Source organism: Leucopleurus acutus (assembly GCF_964270905.1).
Source record: "Leucopleurus acutus genome assembly, chromosome: 9".
NCBI classification, from domain to species: domain Eukaryota; kingdom Metazoa; phylum Chordata; class Mammalia; order Artiodactyla; family Delphinidae; genus Leucopleurus; species Leucopleurus acutus.
This window is the reverse complement of record NC_139144.1, coordinates 12,979,005-12,997,782: the sequence shown is the minus strand read 5'-3', so window position 1 is coordinate 12,997,782 and position 18,778 is coordinate 12,979,005.

Here is an 18,778-nt window from a genome sequence, read left to right as displayed (position 1 = left end):
AGGGAACTGGCAGATTGTAGGAGGGACTTTTTGGAAGCCAATTTAGCAACCATAGCCAACAAAATGAAAACAAAAATCTCACCCAGCAATTCCTTTTCCAAGATTGGTATTGTGTTGAATCCCTAGACCAGGTTGGGAAACCTGACATCTTGACAACATCGAGTGTTCCTGTATGTCTCTCATATTTCCAGACACTACGCTTTGGAATCTCTTTGTGATGCTCTGTGATCTCCTCAGTCTTCCCTGCCTGCGGCACAGGGCTGAAGCAGGCTGTTGCCTCAGCCCAGGCCTCCTCTCAGCCTCCACACCAGCTCCCGACCTGCCCTCCTGGGCCCAGGACACACACCCTGGCTGGGAGGCCTGGGATGCGGCCCCTCTCTCATTTCCTGTGCTCGTTTCTCCTCCTGCCATCTGGGAAGGGGGAGCTCCCAGGCTCTCTGTAAGGAGTCCATGTTCCCCATCTGTGGGTTCTGCCTTTCCTCAGAGAGCAGCAGCCTATCCCCTGAAACAATTTCCATTCTTCTTGATGGCCTCTGTCTCCATCCCAGGCACCTGGGTTCTCTTTTGGGGCAGCAGAGGCAGTTTTTTGGTTTTTTTTTTTGCGGTACACGGGCCTCTCACCGCTGTGGCCCCTCCCGTTGCGGAGCACAGGCTCCGGACGCGCAGGCTCAGCGGCCATGGCTCACGGGCCCAGCCGCCCCGTGGCATGTGGGATCTTCCCGGACCGTGGCACGAACCCGTGTCCCCTGCATCGGCAGGCGGACTCCCAACCACTGCGCCACCAGGGAAGCCCCAGAGGCAGCTTTTAATGACCCATCGCACCTGAATACTTAAAATACTGGGCAACTTGCAAAAATGAGGATTTCCACAGGCCCAGGGAAGTTTTGTGAGGGGTGATCCTCAGTGCCCACTGAGTGGAGGCCTGGGCACAGGTGGGCAAAGCCACAGCATCGATGGTTGGCGTGCTCCTCTCCTCCCCTCCCTGGACCACCAGGTCACTGTCCATCCAGCTGGGAAGCGGAGACCTCAGCCCTCTATCTCCAATAAACCTGGCTTGGGGTTCCCAAATGTCTAAGTCCCCAGCTCCCTGCTGCCCACGCTGAGACCACCCCCCCCAAAAAAAGTCAGAGGCTGCACAGGTGATCTCCTGGCTGGGCCCTCTCAGCAGCCCTGAGGGTGGCAGTCCTCCCTTGTGTTCTGCACTGTGCTTTCTCATGCTGTGTTTTGGATTAGTTTTACCCAGATGTATGAGCTCGCATCTTTCCAAGATGAATCTCATCTAGCTATTTCCTGTTCCCACTTCCAGTTCAGAAAAGGCCCCTGGGGGTGATTTTTCAGTCCTCGTGACCTTCATAAAACCTCCCCATGGAGCACCGTCTTTGAAGTCCGCTTCAGTGCTGTTGGCGCCTGTCCTTGGCCTGTGGGGCCGGGACTCTGCCTGGCTCTGAGGCCCAACCCCCCACCGATTCCCGTCTCCTGCGGGTTACTTGCCAGCTACATTCCAGAGGGTGTGCGGTCAGCCTGCTGATGCTGTCGGACTGGAGCTCCTGAGGACCACTGGCCCACAGTTCTGGCCTCTAGTGCCACTCCCTGGACCTTCCTGAGCTACCCACTGCATCACTGTGGCTTTGGGCTATCTGGTTCTGCCCAGGCTGACAGAACAAAATACCACAGACAGGGCAGCCAAAACAAAAGAAACATTTCTTATTGTTCTAGAGGCTGGAAATCCAGGATGAAGGTGCTGGCAGGCAGCTTTCATTCTGAGGCCTTCTCTCTTGTCTTGTAGGCGGCCACCGTCTCTCTGTGTGCCTACACGATCTCTTTGTGTGCTCGTGGAGAGGGAGAGAAAGAGATCTCTTCCTCTTCTTATGAGGCCACCAGTCGTATCAAATTAGGACCACACCCCTGTGACGTCATTTAACCATATTACTCCTAAAAGGCCTTTCTCCAAATACAGTCACATTGGGGGTTAGGGCCGCAACATATGAATCTGAGGGAACACAATTCAGTTCATAGTACCTGGTGTATTTGGTCCTGTGCTGCTGTAACAAATTACCACAAACTGGGGGCTTGAAACAACAGAAATTTATTCTTGTAGTTCTGAAGCCTGGAATTCTAAGATCAAGGTGTTAGCAGGGCCGTGTTCCCTCTGAAAGCTCTAGGGGAAGATCCTTCCCACCTCCTCTAGCTCCTAGTGGCTCCTGGCATTCCTGGGCTTGCGGCTGCATCCCTCTGATCTCTGCCCCATCCCCAACCCAATGGCTGCCTTCCCTCTGTCCCTTCCCCTTTTCTTATATATATATATATTTTTTTAAATTTTTAATTTATTTTTACTTTTTGGCCACGCTGCATGGCATGCGGGATCTTGGTTCCCCAGCCAGGTTCAAACCCGTGCCCCCTGCAGTGGAAGCACAGAGTCTTAACCACTGGACCACCAGGGAAGTGCCCCCCCACCTTTTCTTATAAAGGCACCAGTCATTGAATTTAAGGCCCACCCTTAATTCAGGATGACCTCATCATGAAATTCTTAATTACATCTGCAAAGACCCTTATTCCAAATGTGGTCACAGTCTGAGGTTCCTCATGGGCATGAATTTGGCAGGGGGCCACCATTCAACCTACTACCCTGAGTCCACACCTCCGACCCAGGCTCAGCCCTGGACTCTGCTGACAGGTTCCATGGCCCATCTTGGATCTCTGCAAAACTCCGTCAGAGCTGCAGGATATAGTTTCTGATAGGAATAGATGTGCTCATGCCAGGGACTGTGGCTTGCCATGGGCCTGCCAGGTTATGTGACCAAAGGAGATGTTTTATTTTTGAGAAACTATACTGTCTTTTAAGGAAAACGTGGGTTCCCTTTGCTTGTTGGATGGTGTCTAAGTCTGGTCAGGCAGCTATAATGAATACCACAGATTGGGTGACTTGAAAAAAACAGACATTAATTTCTCACAGTTCTGGAGTCTGGACATGTGGAATCAGGGTGCTGGAAGATTCAGTGTTGGTGAGGGCCCGCTACCAAGATGCAGATTTTTCACTGTATCCTCATATGTCAGAGGGGGTGAGACATGGTGCCTCTTTTATAAGAGCACTAATCCCAGCTACGAGAGCCCCATCCTCATGACCTAATCACCTCCAGAAGGCCCCACCTCCTAACACTAGCACCTTGGGCATCAGGATTCCAACATGTGGATTTGGGGGAGGGGGGGACACAAACAGATGGGCTCTGTGTAAGAAGGAGGTGGGGGGCTTGGAGGCCTGGGGCAAGATCTGGAGTGGGAAGACTGGGCCAAGGGGTAGAGAAGAATCCCTGACTCCCTCCCACCATGGGGACTTGGCCTAAGAATGATGGAAAAGAGATAGATGTGTCCTTAAAGTGAAGGCTCTTAGCGTTCATTTGTCCAACCAGCCCTGACTCAGCATGGTTGGTAATCCCTAGGGGAAGGGCTAAGTGGTCTGGAAGAATTACGAGAAGAGGGATGTTTGCTGAACCAAACTCCGTCACAAATTGACACAACTGTCTACCCTTTCCACCACAGGTAATTCCATTGATATTAAGGCAGAATATGACATTATTACATTCTTGAGTGAACAGACCCAATGTCATTTAGGTATTTTCCAATTTACTACTGTTATTGAAATAAAACACAGATATGACTGTGGGGAGTTCCAGCTTATCGGCTTCAAGGAGAGCCCTGGGCTGGAAAGCTTGGCTCAATGCCCAAGGTTGTCATGGACGGTGGCCCACGGGGTGGAGGGTATTGAGAGGCCACAGAGGGAGGCAGCAGCCTGCCCCAGGATATGGGGCAGGTCAAGGTCAGAGTCTGTCCTTCACTGGAGGAAAGGGGGGTGGGTGGTTAGCTCAGGAGGGTGTCCGTGGTCAGGGCCGCATGCAGATGGAAAAGGATGGAATCTGGGTATAGTGGGGCGGGGGGGATCCTAGTCAGTACAACTACTGACATTTATGGAGGGCTTGGTATAGGCCATGTATTGTGTTAATTATTTGTTCTATTACATCTTTATTCTCTCCCCAGTTGTATGGAATTGGCACTGCTATTACTTCCCCCATTTTACAGATAGAAGAACTGAGGCCGAGAGCCAAAGTACTCTTTCCGAGTTTACAGTGCACACAGAGGCACAATTATGATTTAAACAGTGGCTGTTTGACTTCTGAGCCAGCCCCTCAACCACGGATTCAACAAGATTGTGTTGCGCACCAAGCTCTGCCCTAAGTACAGGAGGTACAGATATAAGACGCACAGAAGGACCTGCCTTCATTCCATTTTTGTAGAGGCAAGACAGACAGACAAATAAGGAGAATGCACACGGTGCTGGGTGGTGCCACGGGGCACAGAGGGCATGGCCGAACCAGTCCCTTCGGCGTGCACACCCTTCTCCAATCGTGCCTCTGATGCTCTCCCCGGCAAGAGGTGGGGTCTATCCCCTCCTTTTAATAGGGGGCCGGCCCTGGAACTTTCTTGGACCAACAGAAGGCAGCAGAAGCGACATTGTGGGATGCGTGGGCTCAGCCTGACGAGGGCACGCAGCTTCCATTTCTGCCCTCTTGGAAGGCAACTGTCACGGAAAGAAGTTCAGGCTGCACTGTGGGTGCTGGGAACCACGTGAACAGAGAACCAGGAGCCCTCGGGACCCCAGCTTCCGGCTGACGTCTTAAAGCAGCGGTGCTGGATCGTTCCTCATATTCTGTAAGCAGAATCCTCCTGCACGTGGCGTCAGCCGGCTCCTCCCCCATGCAGTGGCTCACAGAATGGTAAGGAATGATGTAGCACCGCTGCTTTAAGACAAACCAGCTTTAGGGCATTTGGTCACACAGCCACAGATAACTGAGAGGACGGGAGAAGGGCAAAGTGCCATGGAGAGAACTAAAGTCAGGGTGGGGGGGGGGACTTCCCTGGTGGCGCCGTGATTAAGAATCCACCTGCCAATGCAGGGCACGTGGCTTCAAGCCCTCGTCTGGGAAGATCCCACATGCCGCAGAGCAACTAAGCCCGTGCGCCACAACAACTGAGCCTGCGCTGTAGAGCCCGGAAGCCACAACTACTGAGCCCACCTGCCACAACTACTGAAGCCCACGCGCCTAGAGCCCATGCTCCCCAATAAGAGAAGCCACCACAATGAGAAGCCCGCGCACCGCAACGAAGAGGAGCCCCCACTCGCTGCAACTAGAGAAAGCCCTCACGCAGCAGCAAAGAGCCAAAGGAGCAAAAAATTAATTAATTAATTAATTTAAAAAGAAACATGGTTGAGAGTTATCACTCATTACATAGGTTATGGTGGAGCGAGAGAGAGAGAGAGAGAGAGAGATTGAGAGGCAAGCAGAGGGAGTCCTTTCATTTAGAAGTACGCAGTAAAATATTTCCTGGTGAAATCATATGATGTCTGGGATTTGCTTCAAAATCATGTCGAGGCGGAGGAAAGGGTGGGACACAGATGAAACAAGATGGGCCTTGAGTTGAGAACTTTGATGACAGAGGCGGAAAGTTCGGCATATCACCTCTCCACTTCTGGATATGTTTGAAATTTCAATAATAAAATGTTTTTTTTTAAGCATGTGCACTTAAAATGAGAGCAGCGCTCTCTGCCAGGAGCAGTTCTAAGCACTTTACACGTGTCAGCTCATTGAGGCCCAGGACATTCCTGTCAGTGGATGACATCCATGTTCCCATCTTGCTGGGAAGGAGAGAGAGGCACAGAGAGGTCAAGTGACTTGCTGGAGTTTGCACAGCTGGTGAACAGCAGCCTTGGGGTGCTGCCTTGGAAAAACACCCCTGTGTTCTTCTTTATTCTCACGTGACACTTCTGACACTAGACGTGTGGGTTTTCCACACCCAGCAATTCTCCAGCACCAGCTGGGTGTCCTAAGTTCAACCCAATTCTGACACTGACCAGAGTTAGTGCAGACCCGCCTGGCCCCGCCTCCACTTCAGATGCCAACATTGAGTCCAGGTTGTCACCTGTGCTTCTGACCAACTGGCCATAAGTTGGGGTTCCCATGAGCCCCTTTCTCCAATTTGATATTTTGTTAGAACAGCTCACGGGACTCAGGAAAACAGTTTACCTACTAGATAACCAGCTTATTACAAAGGATATTGAAGGATATGAGTGAACCGCTAGATGAAGAAATAGACAGGGCAAGGTCCAGAAGGGCCCTGAGCACAGGAGCTTCTGTGTCCGTGGAGCTGGAGTGAGCCCCCATCATATGGATGTGTTCACCAGCCAGGAGCTCTCTGAACCCCATCTTTAGGGACTTTTATATAGCCAGCTTCATCACACAGGCATGATCGATCATTAACTCCATCTCCAGCTGGACTGAAAGTTCCAAGCTCCTTATCATGGCTTGATCTTTCTGGTGACCAGCCCTGATCCTGAAGCCATCCAGGAACCCACTTAGTCACAGAATTGGAGCAAAAGATCCTCCTTCCACCCAGTAGATTCCAAGGGATTTAGGAGCTCTGTGCCAGGGAGTGGGTTCAAAGACCAAATATTAGAACAAAAGATGCTCCTCACGTTCTTATCACTTAGGAAATTCCAAGGGATTTAGGAGCTCTGTGCCAGGAACCGAGGGCAGAGACTAATAGATACTTTTTCTATCATTTCACAGATGTGACCCAAGGAGCCTAGCTCCATCACAGAATTCCTGGTCAATGTGCTTCCAAAACTCCCGGATGATCATGTCACAAACTGTTACTTGTTCTCTCTGGGGGATCAGACAGTTTGAAATTCAACAAAACTTATCATAATCAGTTTGTTATTTTGCCTACTTGTGTTTTCTAATTTTCCTGCCATGAGCACACACCAATTGCATAATAAAGAGATTTGTAATAAGAAGAGTTCTCTTTTGACCGTGCCACGTGGCTTACGGGATCTTAGTTCCCCAGCCAGGGACAGAGCCCGTGCCCCCTGCAGTGGAAGCTCGGGGTCCTAACCACTGGACCACCAGGGAAGTCCCAAGAAGAGTTTTAGATAGACCTAGAACCAGCAGCAGTGAGGCCCGGTAGGGGTGCTTAGCCCAGGGCTCCTGACCGCAGGGGTGCAGGGGTGGGGTGGGAGTTACCCTGAGACTTCCCAGGCCCCACCCCTGTTTCCAATGGCTCACAGCCGGCAGGGTTTCAGACCCAGCAGCAAGGTCGGCAGGACCGCCGTGTGCCCACCCCGGCGCAGGCACTCGGGGCCCACCTGCAGGCCCTGCAAGCCCCGTGAGGAGCACAGGCTCATTTGGGGATGTGGCATCTCAAGGGGCAGGGGTTAGGGCAAAGTGGCCACCATCACATAACATCTGATCCTTTCATCAAACCTGGAAGGGGTGAGGTCGCTGTCCCACTCCCCACGCACTCCCTGGGTGCATCTGCCCTTCCCCTTCACCCCTCCGTCACTCCCACATCCACACAGCCAGGTTCACGGTCCCAGTTCCAGGACTGTGTCTGAAGGGCAGGCCCCCATGCTGGTCTACCCCTCCTCTCCCTGTACCTACTTTCCTGTGGGCCTTCTTGGATTCCCACCCACCAGTTCCCAACCAGCAGCCTCGCTGGCTCCTCTGTCATCCGCTGGGCCCAGGTCTTGCGGGTCCTGCCCCAGCATCTTCCCCCGCTTGGCATCCCTGCCCCTCATGACCCCTCTGCCCTCCCCATCTCCACACGGCCGCACGAAGTCCCACTGCCCACAGCACAGAACCCAAGTGCAAGTTGGCTTCCAGGGGTCTGCTGACCTACCCGGGCCTCACGCTGCCCTCAGCCCCCTGCCCACACTGTGCCCATCCTGAGATCCCCTCGGCAGTTCCCCTACAGCAGGGTCTTCATATGTCCAGTCCCCGCTCCTGGGTTACCGTCCCCTCCCTGCAGGGACTCACCCAGCTCATCCCCCTCACTCTTTCCTCCAGAAGCCTCTGCTGTTCCCCCGGTCTGGTTTGGGTCCCCTGCATGTCCCCCAGCCCACTGGCCCAGAGCATCTGTCTCCTCTGCTGGAGAGAAAGCTCCCAGGGCACGGGTCCTCCCTGTGTGGACTTGGGGTGGCCATGCCCACACATGGAGCCAGTCTACGGACACTTTCTGGCTGGGCGAGTCTTCCTGGCACTAAATGCGTGTATCCTATTCTTACTGCCCTCAGCAAGTGCTTCTTGCTAGGAGATGACCCTGTGCCCGAGGTGAGCCTGTGAGGCCCAGGGCTGGCTCGACTGAGCTTATACATCCCCGTGGGAGACCCTGAGGGCCGGCCTCGGAGGTCCATGTGATGGTGATCTCCCAGAATCCAGGTCTTTGGGGTTCTAGACATGGAGTCTGACCCCTTCTCTCTTTGGGATGGTGTTTGTGCAAAGAACTATCAGTGGATGATTTAAAAGGTGGGCAGGGGTCTGGGCCTTTGGTGGGTGAGGGCTGCGTGGTGTGTACTGGGAGGGAACTGGTGCTGCAAAGGCCACCATGGAAGCAGGGGAGGAGGACGGCGAGCCAGCCCGGAAGGAGGTCACGACGGGGCCTCTGGTGGCTCTGGGCGATCCCTGGGGCCTGGTGAGAGTGCCAGGTGCAGGAACAGTTCCCTGGGACTGAGCAAGTGGAAAAATGAGTGTGAACAACTTCTTAGAGAAGCCTGGCTCTCAGGAGGCAGATCCGGATAGAGACGGCAGCTATGGGTTTCAACACTGAGAACTCTGGGCACTGCAGCGGCCTGGGGGGCGCTCTGAAACTCCACGCTAATGGCAGGGGTTGTGGAGCTGGGGACGCATACCTGCTAGGGGTCCCCTTCCTCCTACAGAGCTGGTCAGCGCGTCTTGTTTTTGTCGGCTGGGCTTCTGGCTCAGGTCTGCAGACAAACATGCAAGAATGTGAATACCTTACACACAAACTGATTATAAAATGGCTAATAACACGACGTGTTTCTTATTCTTATCTTCCCTGGGATTTCAGCTTTCACACCTTCCTCTACAAGATGCTAGTTGTTTTGTTTTTAACACCTTTTGAAGATCTTAGTAATCTTACCAGACACAAAAGTGAAAATAATGTCAGCTGTAGCAAAGACTGTCAATTATTCCTCAGTATTTATCTCATTCTTCTTTGATAACAGAACTCACACTTAGCTGGCAGAAGGCTGTCAGAAAAAAGACTCCACTTCTCAGCTTCCCTTGCAGCTGGGTATGGCTGTGACTGAGTTCTGGCCAAGGCCAATGGAATGAACTTGGAGCTTTGTGTGAGCTTCTGGAAGAAGTTCTTAATGGAAGAGATTGTGCCCTTCTATGCCTTTCTACTGGCTGGGATGATGCAATGATGACTGGATCTCAAGCAGCTGTTTTGCATCATGAGATGGAAGCCAGATGCTGAGAATGGAGGAGCAACAAAATGAAAGGAAGGGGACTCTGAGCTGGTCTTTGTCTTTTGTTTGTTTGTTTGCTTTGTTGTTTTTTTTTTTTTTTTTTGCGGTACGCAGGCCTCTCACTGTTGTGGCCTCTCCCGTTGCGGAGCACAGGCTCCAGACGCACAGGCTCAGCGGCCATGGCTCACGGGACCAGCTGCTCCGTGGCATGTGGGATCTTCCCAGGGCACGACCCCATGTCCCCTGCATCGGCAGGCGGACTCTCAACCACTGCGCCACCAGGGAAGCCCTGGTCTTTGTCTTGAAGCTCACAGACAGGACCTGCATCAGTTATCGAGACTCCCTTGGTGCTCACCCACTGCCATTCTCTTCACCAGTGTCAGTACCACCCTCCACTCAGTTCTGACTAGCTCCAGGACTGTTGTCTGTCTCACAAGATTCTGTTACGGTATTTATTCTGTATTTAGTCATTTAACGGATATTTACTCAGGGCCTCTGTGGGCCAGAGAGCTGTAGTAGGAAATATCACAGCCCCTGATCCCTTGGTCTTGCGACACTGGCACTGCTGGTAGGGAGACAGATGATAAACATCTGATATGAGCGTTAGCTATTGCTGAGTAACCAACCACCCAACTCAGCAGATTAAGACAATCACATTTATTAGCTCACCTGCCTGCCAGCTGCCTGGGCAGCTCTGCCCATCTGAGCCCAGCTTGGCTGGTCTCGCTGGTCTCCCTCTTGTGTCCCACTGGCTGTGGCAGCCTGTTTTGCATGGTCTCAGCTTTGTTCCCTGTGGTCTTGTCCTCCAGCAGGACAGCCCAGGTGTGCTCTCATCGTTCTGGAAGGTTGTGGGGAAGGGGAGAGAGGATGCTTCAAGTGTTTTTTCAAGCCTCTCCTTGGACCAAGTTTGTTCCTGTCCAACTGGCCAAAGCCATCACATGGCCAAGCCTGTAGTCAGAGTAGGAGGGGCCTACAAGGTTACAAGGCACAGGGCAAAGGGAATGGGCACAGGGAGGCCACTTAACTGGAGCCATTAGCACCATCAGTATCACCCAATGGGTCAATATGTCAGAAATAAAGTAGGGGAGTGGGATGGTTTGTTTTGGCAGATATAGGAGAGGGCTGAAGTTTTATGAAGGGCAGCTGGGGAAGCTTCAGTGAGACGCTGGGAAGGACACTGCAGGCAGAAGGAACAGCAAATACGTCCCCTGAGGCAGGACGTGCCCACCTGTCGGTGGGATTTCCTCCCACTAAATCAGTAACGTGTTGTATTAGTCTGAGGGCGGGGTGGGGGGTGGGGAAGGGGAGGCCTTCTCAGGGGCTAATGCAGCAGCTCATTCCCCAAAGTCCCCGTGGACAGGATGGACATCCCAGGCTCGCCACCTCCAGAGTCACATGCTTCACCCACCTTGAGGTCACAATGCACTTCAGGACGGGAAAATCTGTCCTTGGAGTGGCAGAGGGGTGCAGATGTTGGGGGCACATGCTCATTTATGAGGCTGGCGTCCAGTTTCCCGAGAAGATGAGCCCAGGGCCTACCCAGACCTCGGGTCCTCTTCTGGCTCCAGGGGAGGTGGCCGGTGCAGCCATACCTGGGCACACGGCCGACCCCTCCAGCAGCTGATTGGAATAAGGTATAGGGTGGAGTCCAGTTGCCTGGTCCAAGTCCCCTCTGGGAAATGCATCGAGCTGCAGTCCAGGCTGAAGTTCTGGTGTAGGGAGGGGTCTGGGTGAACAGTGAAGGCTGGGCTGCAGGGGAACGTGGTGGCCCTCTGTCCTACCAGGCACCTGTGGGATCGCCTGTCAGGGCTCAGCTGCTTTAGAAAGCGAATCAGTCAGGGTTCCCCAGAGAAACAGAACCCGCAGGATACATATACATGTATAGAGAGAGACTGATTAGGAAGGATTGATTCACATGATTATGGAGGCTGCCATCTGCCGTCTGCAAGCTGGAGGCCCAGGGGAGCCAGTCGTGCAGTTCAGTGCAAACCCAAAGGCCTGAGAACCGAGAGAGCTGATGTCCGAGGGCAGGAAATGGACGTCCCAGCTCAAGCAGAGATTGGGGCTACCCACACTGGGGAGGGCCATCTGCTTTTCTCAGTCCACTGATTCAGATCAGTGACTCTTTTTCGGAAACAGCCTCACGGAAACACCCAGAAATAATGTTTCACCGTTGATCTGGGCATCCCTTAGCCCAGTCAGGGGACACACAAAATTACTCATCACAGTGGGGTTTCTGATCTCTGCAGCCAAATGGTCCTGCAGGACAGTGCTCAGACAGTGATTTCCTGGGACCGCCTCCACCAGGAGGGTTTTTTTTTTAAATAAATGTATTTATTTTATTTTTGGCTGTGTTGGGTCTTCGTTGCTGCGCACGAGCTTTCTCTAGTTGCGGTGAGCGGGGGCCACTCTTCGTTGCGGTGCGCGGGCTTCTCATTGCAGTCGCTTCTCTTGTTGCAGAGCACGGGCTCTAGGTGCACAGGCTTCAGTAGCTGTGGCTCGCGGATTCTAGAGCGCAGGCTCAGTAGTTGTGGCACATGAGTTTAGTTGCTCCACGGCATGTGGGATCTTCCCGGACCAGGGCTTGAACCCGTGTCCCCTGCATTGACAGGCGGATTCTTAACCACTGCATCACCAGGGAAGCCCACCAGGAGGATTTTAATCTTTGGGAATTTGATATTGGAAAAGCACTACTCAGTGTATTTTAATTAGCATTTGCATAATTTTTCATGAGGTCAACATTTTTGCATATGTTTATTAGGCATGCGGGATCTTAGTTCCCGGATCCGGGATCGAAACTGTGCCCCCTGCAGTGGAAGTGTGGAGTCTTAACCACTGGACCACTACGGAAGTCCCCACTTACGCTTCTTTTGTGAATTGGCCTCTATCTCGGGGCTCACTTTTAAAAATGGAAACAAGGTCAAATTAGCTTTAAAAATGTAAAGAATGTTTTCCCTTTCTCAAAGAATTACTATTTTTCAGGCACAGCTTTCTAGATTTATCTCAGTGAATCCTCGTGCCCTTTTCACAAGGAGCGATACTGCCAGTATTATCCCATTTTAAGGAGGAGAGAAACTGAGGCTTGGAGAGAGGCTCTGAGGCCACGGGCAGCTCCTAAAATGTTCGCTTTCTGACCTAGGGCTTGTGGACCTATTTCCAGTGTTCTGTTTGCCTGTTAATTTCATTTTCAGGATATTCTGAACAGAAAGCTAGCGCTTTTAGCAACCAAAAGTCTCCATCCTTCTACAGTTTCTGCTTAGAAAGACTTCCCCCACGAAGATTATAAGCACAGATTTCTATGTTTTCTTTTACTGCTTTGAGGGCTTCTCTTTCAACATCTACATCTTCGATCCATCGGAGTCAATTTAGATGAAGGTGGGAGGAATGCTGAGCATACTTTTTTCCAGTAGAGCCTGTTTGGAACCGGACAACCCTGCCTGATTGTCACATGACACTGCCACACGCAGCCCTTGTCCTCATCCCAGTCTGCGGGCTGCAGAATTACTCAGGCACTGGAAGCCCGCCTCCCGCCCCTCAGCCCATCAGCCCCCCTGCGGCTGCAGTGACCCCCCAGTCTCCCGGGGGCTGGGTCCTGCGGTGAGTGGAAGGAATTCCGGTGAACTCTGCTCACTCAGCAGTCCGGGCCTGGGGAGCTGGGCGGGGGCACCAGACTATGGAAAATCACATGTGGTTTTCAAGTTGTTGGAAACCAAGAAAATCATTCTGCCAGTTGTGCGGACAGCTAGACACTGTCTGGGAGACCCCAGGTCCCATGGCTCTGGGAACCACCCTCCTGGTGAGCCCGGGCAGACTTATCCCCCGGTGTTGTCCAAACTGTAGACAAGAGGGCGTTTCCAGGACCCTCCCCTGAGAGGGAGGGGCAGAGGGACCGGATGGGCCTGGGTCCTTCTCGCTTGGTCCCTCGAGGCCAACTCAGGACTCCAGGAGACTGGGAGGGCTGGTGCCTGATCCCAGGGCCTGCTGTCCTGAGGCCCGGCTTCCAGAGCCTTCCAGTTACAACTCCGACCCCCACCTCACCGCACACACTCATTTGGGCCAGCTGGGCCGGGTCTGAGCTGCTGCCTTGGAGGCCGCGGGAGCCTTGGAGGAGCTCTGCCGCTACTGCTCCCAGCCCCAGTGTTCTGCGGCTGCCGCAGTTAGAAGTGGGACACACTGGTCCTTTTGGCAGGTGAGTTTCCCACCTCTGCCCAGGCTGAGGCACCAGGGTGGCTCCTGGTGATACTCGGGCCTCAGCAGGAGGGGCTGGTAGCCCCGCGGCCTGGTGGGCCGATGCCGGATGCTGTGTAAACCGGATGGAAAAGAGCATGCGGTCTGGCCTCATAGACGCGCCATCACTGACATGCTGTGACCTGGACGCATCACTTCTCCCTGGGCCCAAGTTTCCTTACTTGAAAACGGGGCAAGATGGCGCATATACTCTACAAGCACTAAAAGCACCATCACTGCCCAGCCCACTGTCCACGTGCTGGGACCTGAGATGCAGGCGACTGACAAGGAGTCTGAGCCCGGGAGACAGGGTCTCCCCTGCCGGGATCCCCCTTCCCTTTCTCCCACAGGGCAGGACTCCATTTCCCGGGGTTCGATGCCCTCCCCTGTGCCCTCTGTTCCGGAGGTCCAACCACTCACATCCTGTTCCCTCTGGCCTGAACATCTTCAGAGGAAGGATACCTCCATGATTGCTGGGTCTCTGGGCCACGCTCAGGGCTGGACCTTGTGGAAAGCTCCGTGGAGACCTGCCCAGTGAACAAATGAGCCGCAGTCAGGGACACACACCCACAGACACGTGCTTAGATCGCTGGGGACCCAGAGTGAGGGGGGCTGATGCTGTGGCGGGATAGGGGCGGGCTGGGGGCTAGGAAGTGGAGGATGATGAGATCATGGACTCTCAGGCTACAGTGACATGGGATGAGGCAGTCTCCTGCCGACATGGCTGGCAGTCCTAGAAGGACGGCCTGGGGGCATCTTTTCAGTCACTCAGGAAGCTGAGGTGTGGTGCCCCTGGGTGCAGAGACTCTGCTGAAACCTTTAGAATGGATGAGTTCCCTGAGAGTCCCAGAGCACGGCTCTTCCCATTAGGGAAGAGAGGCCACCCAGGGTTCGGGGCACCCTCCTCCGGGGACCCCCTCATTCCCTGGACGCGGAGAGTGAGTGCTCGGATGGGGCCACTCCATCATCTCTCCATCTCATGCGGAGGTGTGGTCACTAGGTTTGTAGTGACCTCAGGGTTCCCACCCTGAGGTCTGGTGGGAGAGGGGAACGGATCAAGGTCACCTGGGGCCCACGCAGGGATGAGACTGACCCTCATGCCTCCCAAGGCTCCAGCCAGAGTTGCCTCGAGATCCAAACTGTCTGATCTGCAAAGACAAGAGGCTAACCTTGCTTGACCAGGCCTGTCTGAAAGGGAGACCCTTCCATACAGGGGCGGGGCACTGCTAGTGGTCATGGAGCCATTCCCCCCCACCCCAACTTACAGCCTGAGAAAACCGAGTTATTCAAGGTCATAGTTTTAAGTGTGGCTTCTAGGATGAGCAGAAGGAAGCAGGAGAGCCCCTCTCCCTGCTGCTCCAGGTCCATCCTGGGTTCTTCTTTTCATGCAGGAAGCTGTCGCATCGGAAAGCATTAACAAGGCAAAGCCTGACCTACAGCCAAGCTTCGATTTCTCATCCCTGGGGGACTGACCCCACCATAGTGGGAAGAGAGTGGGTTCCATTTCCGTTCCACCTGCTCACCCCCTTCCCAACGTGGGAGCTTCTGGCTCCCCGCCCACCCCCGCCCCGCTGAGGGCATTACTGACAGGGGCAAAGCCCCCATGTGACAGCTTTGCCTACATGTCCACATTCCCCCACCGCCATCGCCCCCCGCACCCCGCCCTTCGCTGCAGTCCGCAGGGCCTCTGCACTGCACCATTCCTCCCAGATGGGTCTCTGCAGACCTCTGCAATGCCCCTGCTGCTGACCCCAAGCACGGGCACCTCGGCCCCCAGCCAGGTGTCTCTCCTGGGGACCTCCCACCCTGGCAGGCAGCCCTCCTGGCATATGGTTCTTTCTCAATGGCCCTCAGAGGTAAGCTCTTGGCCCGTGAGCTAAACTGGACCGACCCCAGCCTGGGCAGAAGTGAGAGTGCAGGCCCCGCCCCCTCCTCTCCCCACCCTTGCATCTGTGGGCTCCACCAGCCTGACCCTCACAAGGCTGCAGGAAAACTCCACACACACACACACACACACACACCCAGCCCTTGTCAGGCTCCCCCAAGAACTCTGCTCCCCAACTCTGGAAGCAGCAAGGGTTGATCCACCAGGGTGAGATGTCGCCTTGTCTCTGCCTGTAAGCCTAGTCCTGCTGCAGCCCCTAGGGTAGGCCTCGCTCCGTAGGAGGGAAAGGCCCAGCCTTCTCTTAGGTAGCTGGAGGTGAGGGGACCCAGGACGTCCAGCAGACTCCCAGACTAGCTCAGGAGAGCCCTTGGACATGGGTACAGACACCCCACCCGCTGGCAGGGGGCCTGGATCCCGGAAGGGTGAAAGGCAGCCACAGGAGGCCGCAAGCTTCCCGCCTCTTGGCCTGCCTCTTCCCGGCCTGGGCTGTTGCCCTTGGGGAGTTTGGTTTAGATGACAGGTCCTGATGGGCCTAGGTCTACACAATTTCCTGAGTGCAGGTCTTAAAGCTAAGTGGAGTCCCAGCCCTGCCCACCGAGGGAAGCACTGCCCCCCTCCACCTGCCCAGACTCTTGGGTGGGAGGGGGCAGGGGGGCCCCCAACGCGCTGCCCACCCCACCCCAGAGCCCAGCTCCCCACAGGCCTCTGTTCATGTTTCTGTTGGTGACTCACTGTGACTGAGGAGAAGCCTCTGTCTATTTCTTTCTAATTTTCTGAGGGCTTCTATTTTCCCTGGCAGAGGATGTTGAGCCCAAATCTGATCCATGTGTGAGCCAGCTGAACTCGGGAGCTGTTCCCAGGGAAGTGACGTTCGACAGCCGCCACCACCCCCACCCCCAGCCTTGGGCCTCCCTATTTGACACACTCAACTGGGGGCAACAGAACAAATTCCAAGACAAAAGTTTCGAGAGCGATGATTCAGAGGCTCGCAGAGGACATTTATGGGTAAGAGCTTTCTTCATCCTACTGCTGCCAGGACCAGCCTGGGTACACACGGCAGGGCGAGGACAGCACAGGGACAAGGAGGCCCAACTGGGGGGGTGGGGGGGGCGTCCTCCGAGAGCCCAGGTGGGTCTTGGTCTCCTAAGGGAACTGACAAGAACTGGAAGCTGCTGGGTCGCGAGTGCTGAAATTGCGCTCGGCACAGCACGTGCAAAGTCCCTGTTTGGTCAGCGGCAGTGAGGCCACGGAGAGCGGTGAGGTTACTTGCTGTGATCAGATGGCCAGGAGGGCGGAGCTGGGATTTGCCTGTAGGGACCAGCTCTTGACATAGTCCCACTGCCTTTCTAAGTACAAACCAGTGAGCAGCGAATGAAGGGCCTTGAAAGAAAGTGGTGAGAGAAGGGAGAGCCCCCTGGGTCCTGCCCCCAGTCCCGGGCTGAGCCAGCAGCTCGCACGACGCTCCCTGGCTGCTGCCTGTTCATCATCTCAGGCTCTCCTGGGTTTTCCCAACTGGGCCAAACCCTCAGACAACGTTGGCTCAGGGCTGACTGCTGCTAAACTTGGCCCATGGGCTCCAGATGTGCTTTTTCTTGCTTCCTCATCCCATCAAGGAGGAACGTTCTGGGAGCTCTGGCCTTAGGTGTCATGCCCATTTGGGGCCAGCCAACATCTGCCCCTGGGGAGAGACTTACGGAAACACCAGGTACACATGGCATAACTCCCTAAGCCAACACCCATGGCAGACATTACTAATCGATCCTGGGATTCTCTGACTACCCAATCTACATGCCCCTGCTGCGTCTGGTCCATATGGTAGCTGGAGATATGGTAAACACACTTTTAAAAAACTAGGTTCTGGTAAGAGGAAGGAGAGGAACGTCTGTTTGTCCTGGTTGGGATCTCAGCTGTTTGGAAAGCAGTGTATCCCTAGAGGTGAAGAAATGTTCTTTGCAGGGAAATAGTAAAAGAAACCGTAGGGGAGGGAACCGACCGTAAACATCTGTGGCTCCTATTCGGGTGGTGAGTGAACTGTTCCCGTGGTAGGTCCCAGCACCCAGGTTCGTTGGGTTGAAGGTACCCATCCTCTCTTGCCAGCTGGCCCATGTCCTCAGGGGTAGTGTCTGATCTCCTATGCCTTTGTGGCCCCTACATCTTCCACGCGGGGCTGGGCTCACACGCACCGCCCCTAAAATGTTCCCTTGATCTGACCTGGCTTCACCTGAGGCTGTACCATCTGCTAGAAGGGGGCCACATAAGCCAGCTGGCTGGCTCCCACCTCCGTGCCAGGCTCTTCATCTGGGATCCCTCCCTCTGTTGCTGGGAGTGCAGGGGAGGGCAAGAACCCCCTGAGCTTGTGTGGAAATTGCTGTGTGAGTGCTGAGTCCCTCCACACCCCTGACAGCCCATGCCTATGAATGACACACACAGTTTAATACAACTTGAAAGGCATCTCGTCTGTCCCTCCCTGCTCCATCTCTGACCCTCCCTCCAAACTTGACCTAGTATGTCAGTCCCTTGGGAGGGGAGGGGCAATCTTACATGGGGGCTCCTACCCCCAGCAGAGCAGTTAGCTTGCCTTGAGGGCGGTTTTGCACCTGTCCCCCTCACTAGAGGGTGAATTCCCAAAGTGCGGTCCCTCCCAGGGGGACCAGCACAGGGCCCGGCTCTCACGGACCTGGGAGGTTAGCTGGATGTCTGAATGAAGGCTGGTGACAGCTGGCAGAGCTGCCAGGCCAAGGCTCCAGAGGAAGGAAAGGATAGGTGGGGACACTGCTGCGGGTCCCGAGATGGGGAGGGTCCTCGAGGCCTGAGTTCGTGGCTTGGCTCTGCCATCAGGGGTCCCGCTCACCTCCAGCCGGTTCTGGGGCATCTCGCCTCCAGTTCCCATCCGGCTTGGGGGCGGTGTCGCAGACGGCGCGGGGCAGGGGCGTCGGAGCGCTCCGATCCGCACCCTCTGGACCTCGCGTCCCCTCCGACGCTCCCTCCCTGCGGCCTTTCTTCCAAGGCGCGGGCCCCGGCCCGGGACACAGCCCGCAGTTCCCACTCCGGGAAGTGCCAAGCGCGCGCGGCGCCGGGACTGCTCGGCTCCCCCCGCAGCCCCTCCGTCCACGCCCGGCTCCTCCTCCCCTTCCTCCTCCTTCCCCGGGGGTGGGGGGAGCCGGCTCCGGAAGCCCCAGCACCCCCGCCCCGGCCGCCTCTGGCGCTTTGGAGAAGGCGGTCCGCGCGGGAGCGCGCCACGCGGGACCTGAGCTCCCAGCCGCCGCCACCGCCTCGGAACCCCCAGACCATCCCTGAGCCCACACCGACCCCTAAGCCACTGCCCGTCCCGGAGCCCTCAGCGCCCC